The 16,943-nt window shown below is 42.2% G+C and overlaps 1 protein-coding gene across 2 annotated transcripts in view; it reads right to left on the reverse strand.

Moving 5' to 3' along the window:
* Positions 1-16,943, reverse strand: part of TGFB2 (transforming growth factor beta 2) — a 57,394-nt gene that overhangs the window by 35,282 nt on the left and 5,169 nt on the right. The window lies entirely within an intron of this gene.

Here is a 16,943-nt window from a genome sequence, read left to right on the forward strand (position 1 = left end):
AGGTTTTGCTCAATTCATTTCAACTCTCTCCCTCCACCTGAAGTTGCACCTATTTTCTTTTAAATTGTTATGGTAATACCCCCCAAAATTTGCTTTACATTGGCAAGCAACTTTAGTTTCTGCTCTTTTGGGCACGCATAAATGTTTGAGGCAAAACTCTCTAGAGAAAGAGGCGTGCATACAAACAGACACACTTATATGCACACGAAGTAACAAAAAATATAAAAGAATATGTTTCAGACTAAGAAAATGACATCCAACTAAATATTAGAAAAAGATGTTCTGACCATTTATGATTCGGAAGAATCCAAAACTAACGCAGACTCCAGACAGAGATCACATTCAGTGAAAGCGCTCCACAAATTGCATCATACAACACCATGACTGCGATAATGAATATGGATAACAACTACAGGGCCAGCGTCTGCGTTTCTGAAGGATCAAAACGGACTAGGAATGCCTCAGCAGCTTCTTGGAATAAGCTACAGAATGATTTGAAAACACTTTAGTTCAAAGGAGCATGAAAACCATGCAAGTTTTAAATTTTCTGCTCTACATGCATTATTAGTCATACTTCCTACTGGTGGGACTGCACAGGTTACTGAGCTGACCTGTGCCTGCAGAAGCAGGGCTCCAGAAATAAGTCTTTATTATTAAAGACTTATTCTCCAGACATATGACACTGACACAAATTACACATGATACTTAAGTTTAAGGATCATATTCAGAGGGAACAAGCACTGGAAAATAGCTGTGAAACAGGGAACTGTTTGCTGTTGAGTTGGGTGTTTTGTCTGAAGTACTGGTTGCATACTCTGGAGACAGAGTTGTCCTCAACAATGATACAAAAGAACAGGCGCCAGTGAAATATCACACCTATCTATACAAAACTTAGAATGCTTCAGAACTATTCCAGCTCTCCTCAATCCAAGGCTGACCCTCTATCAAAAGCAAAAGCTCCACATTTCAGAGGTGAAACTTCAGAAGGAATTTGTCTTCCAAATGCACATGAATGACATCAATAATGAGGTGACTCCTTTGTCCTGGCTCTGTACTCTTGACACACAGGTACTACCAGCACCTGAGTATCACAGAGACAAATGAGAATTACGGGACACCAGCTAACCACCCGACAGTCACGTCAAGCAACAAAGAACAGTTTTTTGCCACTTTCAAATTTACACAACAGGTTATTTTACATGAACAAATGTATTACTAGAACGCACAAAATGATCCTAAATATTAAAATCTCTGCCAAAAAAAATTTGAAAAAATTATTCAACTGAAAGGACATGGCAAGACAAGGGTTGACGGTGTACTGCAGATAAACAAGCTCTCAGGGCATCACTGCAGCAAAACTAATGTGCTCTCAGACCGCAAGGAAAAGTGAGGTCTGTTACTACAGAAATTAACTGGGATCACACACACACACAAAATATTTCCTTTCAGTACCGCACATCTCTTTCCAATAAGACAGAGTCAAAATGGACAGAAGTCAAAGCTAAGCAAGGAGATCCAATGGCTCCAGGGTGTAATGAAAGGAAACAAAGACTGAATAGTTCATTTTGGAAATAAATTATGAAAGTGCTAATCTAAGGATTACGTGAATAGCACCTACGTATGATAAACCAAATCTCCAGTTAATCTGTGGCACCACTTGCCTAAAGCACTGCAAATACATAATGCCTCCTTCTTCCTTGCCAGCTACCCCAAGGGTGGAGGGAAGGGCACCTGGATACAGCAAGGGAGCCACTGAGACTTGAAGCAAAAAAGGAGAGAGGAAATGTAAAAAAGGATAAACTCGTGCAAAGTAACATAATCCATGGCATCAAATACAGGCCACTGGAAAAAAATAATGCTTGAAAATCTCTGTTAATTAGAAGAGATGAAATACCACTGTCCTGGAGACCAGGGCAGAGTACTGTGCTAGCATGAAACTTGAGTAGTCCCTACCCAAAGAACAAAAGCCCAAAGAATGTAGAAAATTATTTTTCTCGTAAATATCAATTCTATGTCTGGGATAGCAAACCTTGCCAACATTGTACACTGAGTCAGAAAGATGATACAGCCTTATTTTAATTTCTTGAAAAGAGTAAGAAAAAGTTACTTCTTAATTCATTCAGTTATTTTAAAAGAGTAGCCAAAGAAAAAATGCTTAGAAGTTGTTTTCTCCATTCTTTTCATAGCTTCCATTTTTTTGAAAGGGCATCAAATCCTAATTCCATTTTTTTGAAAGAACATCAAATCCTAATTCCATCTGAAAAAAGGAATCAAAATAATAATAATGTGAGATGGGGAGAGCCACAGCTGAGCTCTATTCTTCTCAGCTGACAGCCTCCTGTAGGCACTTGAGTAAAAGATACTACAGAATACTACTGCACATACTACAGATACTACCTATCATTTCACAGGTTGGTTTGGAAAACAAAAACAGGTATGATCGTGACACTGTTCAAATTTGACAAGTGACTTTAACATACAACCAGCAACTCAGTTGGCTGTTTACAACATATTTCAACAGGCTTCCCAAACTTTCTTTTGCTTCTCCAAAAACATAGCAGGCAACAAACCAACTAAAAGGCCAGCTGATGAACCAGGGTCACAGCACAGTGCAAAAAAACCCCAGACACAGACCATGATCAGAGGCAGAGATCCATGCACAGTCTCTCTGATACACACATTCAATCCTTCTTTTTTCTGCCTTTCTTATACAAGCAATGCAGCTCTAGTGCACAGCCTTGCGTGCAAGGGACTATGGACACCTGCACATTCTTCTACAGTTACCTAACCTTCTGCAAATACCTGCCACACTACTCTCACAATTAGGAAAAGATAATTTTAAATACAGTGTCAAGCACTAGAAGATTGGAATGGAGCAATCTATGCTATCTATTAAAAGAAATAAATTAAAATAAAATGGGAGGTGAGGGAAATGAGGGGTAGTGAGAAATTAAAGACAGAACGGGAGTGGAAAAATATTCAAACAAGCAATTTGTTAGCACCTGGAAGAAAACAAGGAGTTGAATAACTGCTCACATGGACTTGTCAGAAGCAATTAGTGTCCAAACAACCTGAAGTGCCTTCAGGACTGGATAACAAACTTTACAACTAGAGGAGAAACCACAGATGACATTTATCTTGACTTCAGTAAGTTTGGACACTGACGAGCCTGTGAGCAAGTGAGGGAAATGGGGTCTAGACACACACAGACAGTAGGCAGGCTGCAGGACTGGGACACTGCCCTGAGCCAGCAGTTATCAGTGGTTCCCGGTTAAAACAGAAGCTCTACCCACCTGGGTGCTGCAGAGGAATGAGATTACTACTGAGCTATCAAACACGGACTAATGAGTTGGGCTGCTCAGCCAAAAAGGGTGTTACATAAAAACAGCCCCCAGCTACCTGAACAGCTGCCACAGAAAGCAGGGGATGACCCATTTTCCATCTTCATGAGGGACAAATCCTGAGCAGGTTTGAGCTGCAGCACGGAAGGTTAGCTCTAGGGATCATGAAAACCATTAGACAACAAGGGCCATGCACAGAAAGCTCCCACTGCATCCAGAGTGAGGGGCAGGCTTCTGAAACCCTTCCCGTGGGAATGATTTTTACAGGATACCAATTACACACACAGAGACCAACTAACTTAAAAATTTAACAATGTTCCTTCAAAGCATTCTGTTTCCTGGGTAATGCACTTGGAAGCCTGCTGCAACTATCCTGGAACTAACTAATGAATCATAGCAGCTCCTTATGTTAAAGAGATAAGCCTTGTGTTAGAGGAATTTATACCAGGATACTTGACATGTATAATAATGCAAGTATAATGAGTAAATTCTCTCTGGTATTAAAACCAAGTGTGTGCTCAAAACAACACAGTAAATAATTATAACTGATACTCTATTCCCTGATTGTGAATTCCCCAAACTAGGACGCTATGCTGCATGACACTTTCCTCCACTGGTGATTCATTATCTTGTGATTCCTTGTTAGATTGCTTGAAAAGTTACATTCAGTGTGAAGAGTGATGGGAGAATTTTTGTAAAATTACTATGACATGCTTTTTTTTTTTTTTCTCTCCTTAGTCTTTGGCATTATTTCATGCTAAACTTTGAACTTGCTCCTTTCATTGATATGCATTTCAAGTTTAAAGTGAAACAGTCCAATAGCTGAAGCCAAGAGTTTGACCTCCATTATAACTGCTGTAATCTTCTGGGAAAATATCCTCATGACTCTAATTTCTCTTTTCAGACTCACCATGCTGCTGATGAGAAATAATAGTTATTGGGGCTGTAAGGCCAAGATTAATGTCTGGCTCTGTAAAAAAAGCCAACTCCAAACCAAAACAAAAAAATGACCAGTAGCAGTGAATGAACACATGAAAACCCTCCATTTCTCATGTGTGATCACTTCCTAGATAAGCAATCTGGATGAGATGATGAACACTCTCACATGAAGAAATATTTAAGATCACATGAAAATCTCTGGTTTCAAGCACGCGTGCCTTTTGCAGCGTAATTGATAATACCACAGAGCATCATTATCTGACTTGTCAGCTTAAATGGGAAGGTCTGTAGAGCTGGGAAAAGCACTGTGAGATCAACAGCGCCTCACGCCTCACCAGGGCCCTGATCTCTCACTGGGACTTCAGGAACTACTGTAATACAAGTATTACAGCATTCTCCACTTTGCCTCAATTGGATAGTGTTGTTAGATGGATGCAGCATGTTTCTATCAAGAAATACTTGGCTGCACTTCTGGAGGAGTGAAATGATCCCTGTAAATACACGGACAAATTGTGGTTGGCCCTTGGCTCCACACATCAGAAAACCTCTCTGTCAGCAGCTGCAATATGGGGTGAAAGTTGGCTAGTGCACTAGAAGGACCAGAATGGGAGCAAAGAAAAGGATCTCTGTTATAGGAGCTGTGGAGAGCCCTGACTCACTAAACATGGGTAGTTACAGCCTCCCCAGCTGCACCCTTCCTACCCATGGATGTTTTACTTAGCACCTCTCAATAACACCAAAGGGAAAAAAAAAGTAACATCCATAGTGAACTTCTTTCTCTATTTTTCACTTTTTCCGGCATAGAAGAACAAGACTGCATTCATGTAGATTTCTTCCCTTTGGTGGCATCAATAAAAGTTTAAAGCTCCTTGTCAAAGGCAATGAAAAGGTTACAAACAACACAGAGCATCTGCCAATGCCCCTGAACTAAGAGCGCTCATGCCCACCTGCTTAGCTGTCAATACCCAAAACCACAACCACTGCCTCATAATGCTAAAAGTAAGATGGTATTTTTGTATTTGTAACAAAATCTCTAAGGCAGAAGGATCCCAAGATCTCATGGGGTTTCCAAATTCCAGGCAGGGACACAAATTTTTAACAGAAAGATTTTGGTGGAGCAAATGCCATTTGCACAGCACACGAGATGTATTTGCTCTTGGTGGCACTGGCTGCTTTTTGTCAAGTCAGCCATCAGCAGTTTCTGCATCCAGCTGCAGGATCATGAATTGCAACAATCCAAACTAGAAGTTGTAAAGCTCACCTCGCCATAACCAGACTTTCACAAAAGCAGATAAAAAAAACCTCAAACAAATTGTTTCTTCCACCTTCAAAAACACATGAGAGCATGAGCAAAGTTTCCCCATGACACTGAGGTTTCGTACAGCTTAAAGATTTCACACCACTTTTGATGCAAGTGCAGAATCAACTCCTCAGGGGAGGAGCTTTGTCACCACTGGTAGGTCAGTTGTGACTTCAAGCAAAATCACGAATCTCTCACTGTTTGCTGACTCCACTTAAGGTTCATGGTAAAAGCTGAACTAGTACAGATATAGAGGAATGTATCACTTAAAAAGGTGGCATGAGGGTCCATGGCATCTCCAGGTAGCACTGAAGTGCCTTAGGAAGAAGGCAAGCAAACAGTTACAGATTTAGGCAAGTCAGTCTTGGAGGCAAATAAAAGAAAGGCTTCTCCATGGGAGTCATTTTCACACTGGGACCTCTTCTGAAACATGTCTGTGATGAAACCATAAAAGGGATAGATACTTCCAAACTTTTTCCCAGAGGCTTAAGGCTTTCTTGCTTGTGTATTTCTGATAAAGGCCCCAGCAATGAAGACCAAGGAATTAAGTTTAATTAGATTTTACCGGGAAACCTGCAACATTTCACTTCACAGAACACTCCAAGAAGTAAAGCATTTGCAGTGTTGCTGACAGCAACTTGTCTGCAGGAGTCCAAAGCCAGAATGCAGTGCACTCCTCCTGCACAAGACTTCACCTCAGCAACAGGGCTGCGGTACTCTGCAACACTCAGTGCCCCCAAAAGCAAACCCACAAATCCAAACATGCCAAGAAATTTGGAAAAGAAAAAAAAAAGGAATCAGAACATTCCAGCACATCCAAACCCACCTATGATAAATAAAATGGAATAGGATAAACCATACTTGTTTTTAACAGAAGAAATGTATGTGGATGATTATACAAAAAGGACACTCACAGCAGGTGAACAGTGATGGTGACCAGACAAGTGGGAGCACCCATCTTCCCTTATGAGCATTTTTAATCCATTGCTGTTTATAAGAGCAAGCTGCATTTTCTCCCTTTATAACTTTTTTTTCTATACAAGTGGGCCTCACTAGTTAGATTAAGAAGTGGGAAGATTTCAGAGTGGTCAGGAAATTTCAGGAGTGCCTTGCAGAGAGTGGAGGAGATGAAAGCAAGTTCCTCCCGCCCCACCTCTGCCAGGAAGCGCTCCTGTTCCCCTGGCAAGCAGCACAGCTGGCTGCCTGCTCCTGCTCGGCCAAGGGTCCAGGCAACAGCCCTTCCAAACTATTCCCTGGCTGCAGGAGGAAATGAAAGCAAGCTATTCTCAAGAAAAGCAGATTGGGTTGTCCAACCCTCTTACTCTGCGGAGAAAAAAAAAAAAAGAAAAAAAGAATTATTTTTACTTACAAGAAGTAAAAGTATTATAAAGAAGGAAAAGCAAGCAAAGGAAAACTACGTTGGGGTTTTTTTTCATTGCAGAGAAGTCAAGATTCTCAGACTCAAAGCACAGGCAACACATCTTTAAACGATTAAGATAAAGACAGCAGACAACAGATGAATGCTAGAGACAGAGCGAAGTGAAAGTTTTAAACCACATTAAAATTGTTCAATCCTTCCTGCTTTGTAACAGTAATTACAATTAAAATGATTTACACCCTTCTGCAGTGCAAATCAGGAACAGGAAAGCACAGAGATTTTAAGCCTCTCTCAGGACATCCCTGCAGCCACTGGAAGTGCCACTGGCTGCCCGCAAGCAGGGAACACACACCTGTCTGCCCATGCAAAGGCGCTCAGCTTTCAACTCCTTCCTCTGCTTCTTCACTGCAGCTGGCCAGGAAGCTCCCAGGCCACTTCTGAAGATCCCTAAAATGCATCATTTACTCCATGGGAAATGTGTCTGCTCACAGAGCCCAGAAACAGCCAGAGATGGACGTGGAAGGATTAGAAGTTGTAGCACAGACAGGAGAGAATAGTACAATAAAACCTGGAGAAACTCCTCTGCAGAGCTTCAAGTTCAGCTAGGCACAAATCCTGCTACCATGGAATCATGGCTAACTCAGAGAGGATTAATGCAGAGGAACTGGTCACTCTCTTTGGCACAGTGACTTGTAAAAAAAAGAAGCTACCTGGATTGCTCCAGGAAGATACTTGCTAGAGTTGGCTCAAATTTAGTGCTAATGAGCATATCAACTCGTATTATTTAAGTACAGATAACGAGCAAATGCCAAAGTCATTTACTAAGTAGCAATCACTAGGATGACTTATGATCCCTTATGCCCTCTACACTATTTTTGGTACAAGTGAAATTTCTTTATAGGTTAATGGCTCAGACCTCTGGGTGGGGTAGGAAGAACACATCCACTAACTACTTTGCACATGGAGTCACCAACTGAGTCAGTGACTTGGAGGTCTCCCATGTCTTGTGCTATTGAACATGGAAAAGAAACCCAAAAATATTATTTGCCTTCCAAAATTCTGGTTTCTGGCAGGAGAACTAACCTCCCAGCTGGAGTGTCTGGCCCCTTGCTTCTCAGAGGAAGGGTTGCCAATGGTGCGAGCCCCAGATAACCCATCCCCACCCACCCTGCAGCCTGGAGCACTGGGTGCCACCTCTCCTCGTGCCACCAAATTCTGCCACACCACATCTTTGCACCTGGCTCCTGAGGAAATATGGTGACTTTCTGATGAGCTGGTCTCTACAGAACCCTGACTTTAGATCGCTGGCGCTTCAACAACTAAGCAACTTCAAAGAGCCAGACATAAGTACTGATTTATTTCTAAGACAAAGCAAGGTGCTTGACAGGTAAGATTCAAAGCTTAGGTAGAAGACAGTACCTCATGTTTGGCACAAAATCGGGAAGTCCCTGATTTTGGGAGAACTGAACATATGAGTTTAGTATTATGAAGAATACAGTCATACAAAGATGATACAATGATGAACTGAACCAAGTGGACAGAAGTGTTTACAGAGAAAGCAGGACAGGAAAATGGACTGACAGCTTGCTGGACAAGTAGAAATGATACACAATCAACAAAGACCACTCAGACTAGAAAATTGTCTGTGAACCATAATAAAACCACAAGAATGCCACCCTAAGAAGATAAAATTAAAAAGTGCAACTACGTATTACCAAAAAGCCTAAAACTAAAACTAATAGCTGCTGAGAACTACTATAACATCAGAAAACAAGAAGTGCAGATAACTGCATGACATGAAAAAACAAATGGGAAGAGCAGCTCCATGGCCGAGAAACTTAGACATGAAATTTACCTTAGTACTGAGAAGCTTAACAGTGATATTCCTCCATTACATAAAAACTACTGAAGTACAGAAATATGAAATATACTTCTGTAGATACAAAAGCTAGGCAAGTATAAGATTAACAGATTTCTTATTTTTAATTCCAGCAGCAACTTAGAAGGCCTTAAAACAACATCGTAAAACAAGTAAGACTGGATAACTTGCATAAGGACTTTTTAAAGAGCTGTCCAGGAAAGAATGGAAATTATTAAAACTAGCTTTCAATCAATCCTAAACACCAAAAACTACCTTAAAGATTTGAGTCAGAATGTAATTGTTCATACACAATCCTAACCAGGCAATCCGTGATATCGCACTTACACAGTCAGCCTTATACTGATCCCAGAAAAAATATGTGAAGTGTGGGAATGAGGATGAGCTCAGAGGAACTAAGGGAGTACAATCCATAGCAGCTCAGGCAAAGAGATCCCACTGGTCTGTACCTTTAAGAGCAAAAGAGACCTTTTTGCTCTTTACCCTGGACTTTACTAGCAGCAATTCAAGCTGCACCAGTGAGTGACATGGGCAGGTAAGACAACTGTTTTAATATAATGTACTTGGGCAGCTGCAAGACATTTAAGCTGGTGCTACATAATGGCTTCATTAGGAAACAGGAACAACAGGACACCAACAGGGCCAGGCAGTAAATTAATCAAAGCCTTGTGTTTTTATGAGACTTCAAATACAATGGTAGACAGCAAACCATTATTGAGAGGAAAGCATCTACAAAGGTCCCACTTTAATGTACTCTACTATCTAATATTTTCATCCATCATCAGGAAGGAAACCAAACCATTACTAATCAACTGCAGATTCAACAATGATATGGGTGTGTTAAATAATGAAGAAGATGCACTGAAATAGAGTGACTTGAATCCTGAATTATCAAGATGTCCATGTTTTTCGGTATGGGAATACAGCTGTAGGACAGAGAAAGTGGACCATACTCACAAAGTAGGAGACTCCATCTGATAGTCAGCATCTCTGAAAAGAACTTGGGAGAGACCCTGGTGGATAATTACCCAAGCATGAATTTTAACTTCTCCTCATAGAGCTCCTGGCAAAGTTACTGCCAAAGTTAGCTGCATGAACTGTGTAGTATTGAATTAAAGGAATTTGCAACATGCATGTAACTTGATAATAGCACAGCCACTCCTGAAATACTGTGTCCAATACTGTTGTCCACAGTCTCAGCAGAACATGAACAAAGCAGAGGAGTTTTAGAGGGGAGCCATGAGAATAACTGAAAAGGCTAGGAAATATCTCATGGATTACATACAACACACTTAACTTTAAAGAGATGTGGCTTGATCCCAGTCTACAGATCTGAAAGACATCTGAAATTGGATAAAGCAGCCCATGCCAAGCTCCTGGCTGCTTATTGCAGGGTCTTCCAGCAGCCATGCCTGCTTACTCTCAGCCAGATCTGTTCCCCCTCCAAAACTTCAATTTTTTGTGGGTACCTACAGAAAGCCCACAGATCTGACAATGGGTCTTCAAAATAGCAAATGAAGGTTTAAACCAGATTCAAATTCTAGAACTTGAAGCTAAACAACTTAAACCACAAAGATACTCATTTTTAGTCCCTGTAATTACTCAATAGAATAATTTACAAGTGTGTAGTGAACTCTCTTTCAAAAATGAATTAATACAAAACTCATTCGCCTGGAATATGCAGGTAGAGAGATCAGAAGACCATAATCAGGGCCTCCAGCTTTTTTAACCTGTCCATTCTATCATAACTCAAAGCTTCCCAGAGCAGTATCAGTCTCATCCTTTCTGAAGTATGACACCAACTGTTGATTAGCAATGAGTGTGAACAGACCTGAAAGCATTGCACCCTGAGAAGAACATCTCATTCTTGCTGAGATGAGCACCTCCTTCAGCTGCCAGGCAACATACAGGCTCAATTAGAAAGCTGTCTGCAGGTCTGGCTGTACTTAAATTAAGGCACTTTATATCCTGCGACATTAAAATATCACCTTATATTAAACAAGAACCAAAACACTTGGATTCATAACCTGAATCAAATAAAATCTCATCCCACCAGGACACAGGAAGTACCACATAGATAGAACACAAACCAAGCTTTTTGCTTTGCTTTTTTGCAAAAAAGAAAACACACAAACCCCCGACAACCTATGCTGGATGTTGAGTCCTTTCAGGCTTTGAGAAGTGTACAGTACAAATATGATACAAAACAGCATTCAGGACATTTCTTATCAGCAAAGCAGATTGAACTGCCTCAGTCTTCATCTGAACAAAAGGCTGGTATTCTCCAAGGCTACAAAGAAACCACTCCTTTCGGTGCTGCTTACAGCCCTGGCCACAAGGACTGTTCCTCTTGCCTAAACAATCGCTGCACAGAATCCAGTTTCAACATCACAGGAAAAAATCTGGAGTGACTTTACTGACTCAAATTAAATTGCTCCAGTTCTTCATCCATGCAAAAAAATGTATCTCAGAAGTTAACTCATTATTTTGTGAGCTTAGAGACACATCAAGTCAGAGAGGCTTTATGTAAAACCACATGCACCTTCATGCTATAAGCACAGCTCCTGTTCCCAAACTCCTTGGCTTTCCAGCTTGTAAACTCAGAATATATCATGTAGCAAAACGACTTTCAGAAATGGTCCTCCTGGCTCTCGCTCCATGCAGAACTGACTTCTAAGATTTTATTGATAACATAAAAACATCTTGTTGGCTTAGCCCTGACCTTTCTCTACAGTCCACTGCACAGAGATTTGCCACATTCTCAGTCAAAGCCTTTAGATTCTTGCCTGCTCTGGGCGCTGAGGTCTGATTTTGCACATGTTTCTAAGAAGCCTCTGGATGTGGAGTGATGAACTTCTAGACAAAAACTCGCTGTAGGGAGGATGATAAAGATATATTATGGCATGTTTATTTGCCAAGACCTTTGCAGTCAGATGGTCATTTATTTTAGACCAGGGAAGATGTGGAATACCTAAGAAGTGCAGGACTAACTCATTCCCCCTTCTCTGCATTCTGCAGTTCTTGCCATATTGCCACCATATGCTGATGCCAGATGACATCTGCCAACAAATGTAGTCCATCAATAAGACTAACTAAGGTGTTTATTTTCAAACGTGGTGTTTGTTTTTCAGGGCCTTAAGCAGAAGAATGTCTCCAGTGGAAGCTCAATAAAGGGCAAAGCACCATATTACAGTAATACACCCCAATATATATTGGAGATGTGGTCACTCCCTGAAACAAAGGAATGCCACTTAATACCTGACAAAAGACTTCTGCAGCCAGTGGAAAGACTTCCAGCAGGCTTTGGACCAGGGCCCTTAATCTGGGGAACATACTCTCAAACAGCAGAGAAGTGGAAAGGTTTGAGTGCATCATGTATAGTTGGCCCAGTGGTGCCAAGTGCGTATGAGGCAGATTCCTATCCAGACTCCACCCCAACAAATACACTTCCAGCCAGAGAAAATTAGGTTTCCCAATACAGTGTGGTAAATAATGGGACTGCAGCTTGGAAAGAATCAAGTTTCTTCAGACACATGATATTGTTGTAATAGACTATGGCCACCTTCATAAATATCTCTTTTACTAGATTTTTTGGGGCTCTTTTCTTCTGTGATTAGCAAGGGGAATGCTAAACTTCCAAATACATGGCTCCTAGCATCAGGGAGCAACGCAAGCTGGAATCCAGATTCAAAGAGGGAGAGAAAGGTCAGGCCCCCAACAATCTGTTCCGAGCCCATCCAACTGGGCCAAAGCTGCTCACTTAGCTCCCTTGCTTTGCACACTGTATATCCTGGCAGGGAGCCTCTCAGCTCCTATCACACCACCAGATCAGAACAGCAGATTGATTTTCAAGAAAGCTGGAACTTGTTCCCTCCTCACAGACCTAGGGATGTATGTCTGCTGCAATACCCTGCCATCATGGGCTGGATAAACATGCAACGAGCACGACAAGCAAAACCTACAGACATCTTTCAGCAAACCTCAGTGTTGAAATGTGGCTACTTCACTTCCAAAGCGTGCATCAAGAAAAATCTGAGCATAAAGCAGTGATTGGCACAAGACATACAAGGCCTTGCTCTGCCAGGGAGGCCCAGAGCCAACTGCTACAGCCAAGAAAACTGGGTTGGATCTCTTGGAGATTGGGCAAGAATGAGAATATCAATGATCTGCACAGATCCAACACATCTCCAGACTGTTTACAATGTCCTATCATATTGGAGAATACAATATATCATTTATCCTTCCCTGAAGGCAAATATCCCTTATATCCCCTGCAGGCATTTGAAGGCAGAAATGAACTGCCAGTGGACCTGAACTTTGGCATTCATAAATTTTGCTTGCTAGGCATTCATTAATTGCTCTGCTTAACTATTCTCCAGTCAGCTGGATCAATTCCTGCACCAAAGCCTCCAAGCACAAAGGGCAGAAACTATGATGCAAAGGGCAGAGCTGCCCCTCCATAGTCAGGGAGAGCAGAGATGTCTCTCAGCTTTGCTAGTCTGGGCCACCCATGAGACCAAGCAGAGATGGGACCAGGAGCAGCAGCCTGCCCGAGGCTCTGGTGAACACCAGGCTCTGATCACCACTTGTGCCATTGTTTCAACCCACTGCTGCATCAGAAGAGGCAGAATTTGCAGCATTGTTTTTACATGCTGTTTGGAAGATGTAAAGTTTTGCAGGTGTTCTTTCAAGTGTACATCTTGGCAGGCCTAGAGATCTTTATGACTGTTTGCCCAAAGCCCAAAAGAAGTAATTTTATACATACTAGACAATGCCCACGCAAATAAGCAAGGACTGCTCTCTCAATCTGGGATACTGGACATCAGCTGTAAACATAACTGCAGGCTCAGGATTAATAAGTATTATTTTGCAGAAGCCTCCATCAAATAAGCAATTGTGAGGTGTTTTTCTGACCACTTCAAAAGAGTCAGTGCTGCTCACACCTATTAGTTTTTCAGCCTTGTGATTACAAAGTTCACCCACAAGGTTGGGGGATTTTGTGGATTGTTTTTTTTTTTTCACCCCAAGGAATGAAAACCAACATGTTCTGATTCCTATCTTTCAATCATCACTATGGTAAAGATATATTACCATCACTATTTCAGCTGAGCTAGCTGCTGAATTGCAAATGCTGTAAGTAAACAAAAACAAGTATAGGAGAAGGAACTTCAACAGGCTTAGCTTGCCTTTTAAAATTCAAAGCAGGGGTTTAAAAGAGATGAAGCCAGGGAAAACATTGGATACTAACACCAGCCAAACAGGGAAAAATAACGAAGTTGTAAGCCTGAAAAACTGAAATGGAAAGAATGACAGATTTACTGCTGCATTTGATGCACATAACCACCGATAGACTCTCCCCAGGAAGTGTTGAAATTACCATCACTGAAATGAATCCAGAAGCTAAAAATTAAATTATCTTTCCCAGAACATTCCAATTTGGGCTTTGGCAACAACAGATGTTTCAATGCTGTGAGACGCATGCACGCGCGCGTGTGCACGCCTGCACACACGCACCGCACCCCGAGCACAGCATCCCCTTTCACCAAGACCTCCCTCCGAGCCCTCACAAAGTCAGCCTCAATTCACGGGCACTCTGCAGAGTCTCTGCCTCAAAGTCTCTGCTCAAATGCACAACTGTCAGATTAAGCAATCCATAAGGAGTCTTACAGCAGCTCCAAGTTATGAATGAATGGTTATTTGTGAACTTGCCTGTCAAGACAGATGCGGTATTTGTCAGTGCAGCGTGGGTTAGATACGATGGGAAGGAGCCAAACAAGCAAAGTGAAAGGTCAGTATCACAACATTTTCCTTCCCCGCCCCTCCTCAGTTTGCCTAAAACTATGCCACAGCTTCTGCTGAAGTCCAATACAGTAGTCTATTTTTATGCAACTTACCACGCTTATTTGAAAAGCAACATTCAAGCAAGAAAAACAAAATAAAAGTGTGCGCAGAGGGAGAGAAGAACAGGAACATTCTGATGCAAGAAAGCTACAGCAGAGGGATAAATCCAAGACTGGCAGAAAACAGCATACCTTTAGAAATGTGGTGACACTTGAATCAAGACCACCCTGTGGAAGCTGAAATACAATGCATTGTTTTCCTTGCATTAAAATGTAGTATTACAAGGATTACAGGTTAATTCATGTTGGAAGTCCAACCTCCAGCTCAAAGCAGGGTCGGCTATGAGGTCAACTTATGTTTTATAATTTATACAGTTATTTTTAATAACCTGAAGTCAGCACCACACTGTACTAAGTATTATATAACAATAAAAAGAGGCTCCCTCCTAAGGGGGATTCAGAGGAAAAGCTCAGCTCTACAATGAAGAGCCTGAACATGTCAATGAGCATCGCACCTGAAATGAGAAGCACTTCTCAGTCACTGTCCAAACTAAAACCTGAACAAGGGAGAGATGTTTCAAAGATCCTCTCCACACTCTGCCATAAATCTGCTGCAGGAGTGCCTGTGAGGTTCAGCATCTCCTGAAACCAAACATGGATGCCAGAGAGCCCAAACACAAGATGTATTTCAGCAGAGCCTGTCTGCTCACGGTAAGCGAGCAGTCTCTCTGCACAGCTGCCTTAACCCATCCAATGGAGCCTCCAACACAAGGAGCCAGAAGCTTTCCCAGTGGCATGAACTGCCACGTTCCCTTTGGAAAACCTGGCTGTTTGAAAGAATGCTCCTTAATCCAAAGAAGCAACTTCTCTACTGTGGACCAACTTGTATAGCATCAAAAACACGTAAAAAACTGTTCAGACCAGACAGGTCTAACAAAGCCAGGTCTAGCACTTCATTTCTGCAAAGCCAGTCCTGTGCCATTCAAGCTAAGAGAACCACAGCAGTGAACAGCCTCATGAGTAACTCATAAATCCAAACACCACTGGTCACACTGGAAGGAGATAAAACACAACCCCTGACACTAAGGCTTTTTTCCCCCAACATTTTATTGTCTTGTTACAGACAAATCTTTCAGTTTCTCCTCTTTACCTTGCAGCTGTGTGCTTTGTGCAGTCGGGTGCCCAGCTGCAATCACTTAACACGGCACAGACAGCAAGGACAAGCACGGGGGAGATGTTTTAAGAAGAAACATTGCTGCTTCAGATTGACTACTACAGGAGGCCAAGTGAGAGTGATGCCGGAGCTAGGCACTGACTATCCACAGCACAGACTGAAGGGGAAGCAAGCAACAGCCTGTGGTGGAAAGCAGGGTGCGAGCTTTCCCTAAACAAACGACCAAGCCAATCCTTTTAATCAAAACAAACCAGCAGAAACATCCGTAACACATTATTACATTAAATAATACCTGGGGAGCAAATCATCCTCAAGCTAAAAGCTGCCTGCTTGAAAACCTGCTGCATGTGGTTTCACAACAGGAACAAAAACATTTGTGTATCTTCACTCATGACTCGTTTTGTCACCATACCCTGGGGTTCCTCTCTTTATCCGTAATACAGGAGCAGTCTAGCACATCACAGCAGCTGCCCAACAGGGCCAGCCTTCTTCAGGATCACTCAAGAGTTTCTTCTTTCCCCTCTAAAATATGCTGTAAAGCATTTCCTTCTCACAGGGCTCCCATGCCCCAGTGGCAGATCTCAACACAGTGAGAGGGATTTGAACTGTCTGGCTTTGTTCATCCCTGCAAGTGCACCATAAATTGGGCCCCAACTCAGGAAGCTAATTAGGCATACACAGAGCCCTAATGCTAATGAGCCTGTTCATGTGTGTGAAGCTCCGTGCGTGTCTCAGGGCTGTGCTGAAGAAGCTCACTGAGAATGACAGCCAGTTCTCACATTCATCCTCTTCCTCAGTGCTGGTGCAGATAGGAATCTCAAGCTGACAGCAAAATGCTGGAAGTAGTAACTTCAAAGTAGCCCAGCCATCCTGATGGCCACTACAGATCTCACGCAGAGTACCAAAGAGGAGCAAGGCTAAAACCAGTATCTAATGAAGATGATGCTCTGCTTCACCAGTATCTAATGAAGATGATGCTCTGCTTTCCTCACTCAATCACCCACTCACAGTAGTCCTGGGCACTCCCTGCACATCTCCGGCCAGGAGCTCCCTGCACATCTCCGGCCAGGAGAAGAAGACAAGGGCACATTT

Source organism: Melospiza georgiana, chromosome 3, assembly GCF_028018845.1.
Source record: "Melospiza georgiana isolate bMelGeo1 chromosome 3, bMelGeo1.pri, whole genome shotgun sequence".
Lineage (NCBI taxonomy): Eukaryota > Metazoa > Chordata > Aves > Passeriformes > Passerellidae > Melospiza > Melospiza georgiana.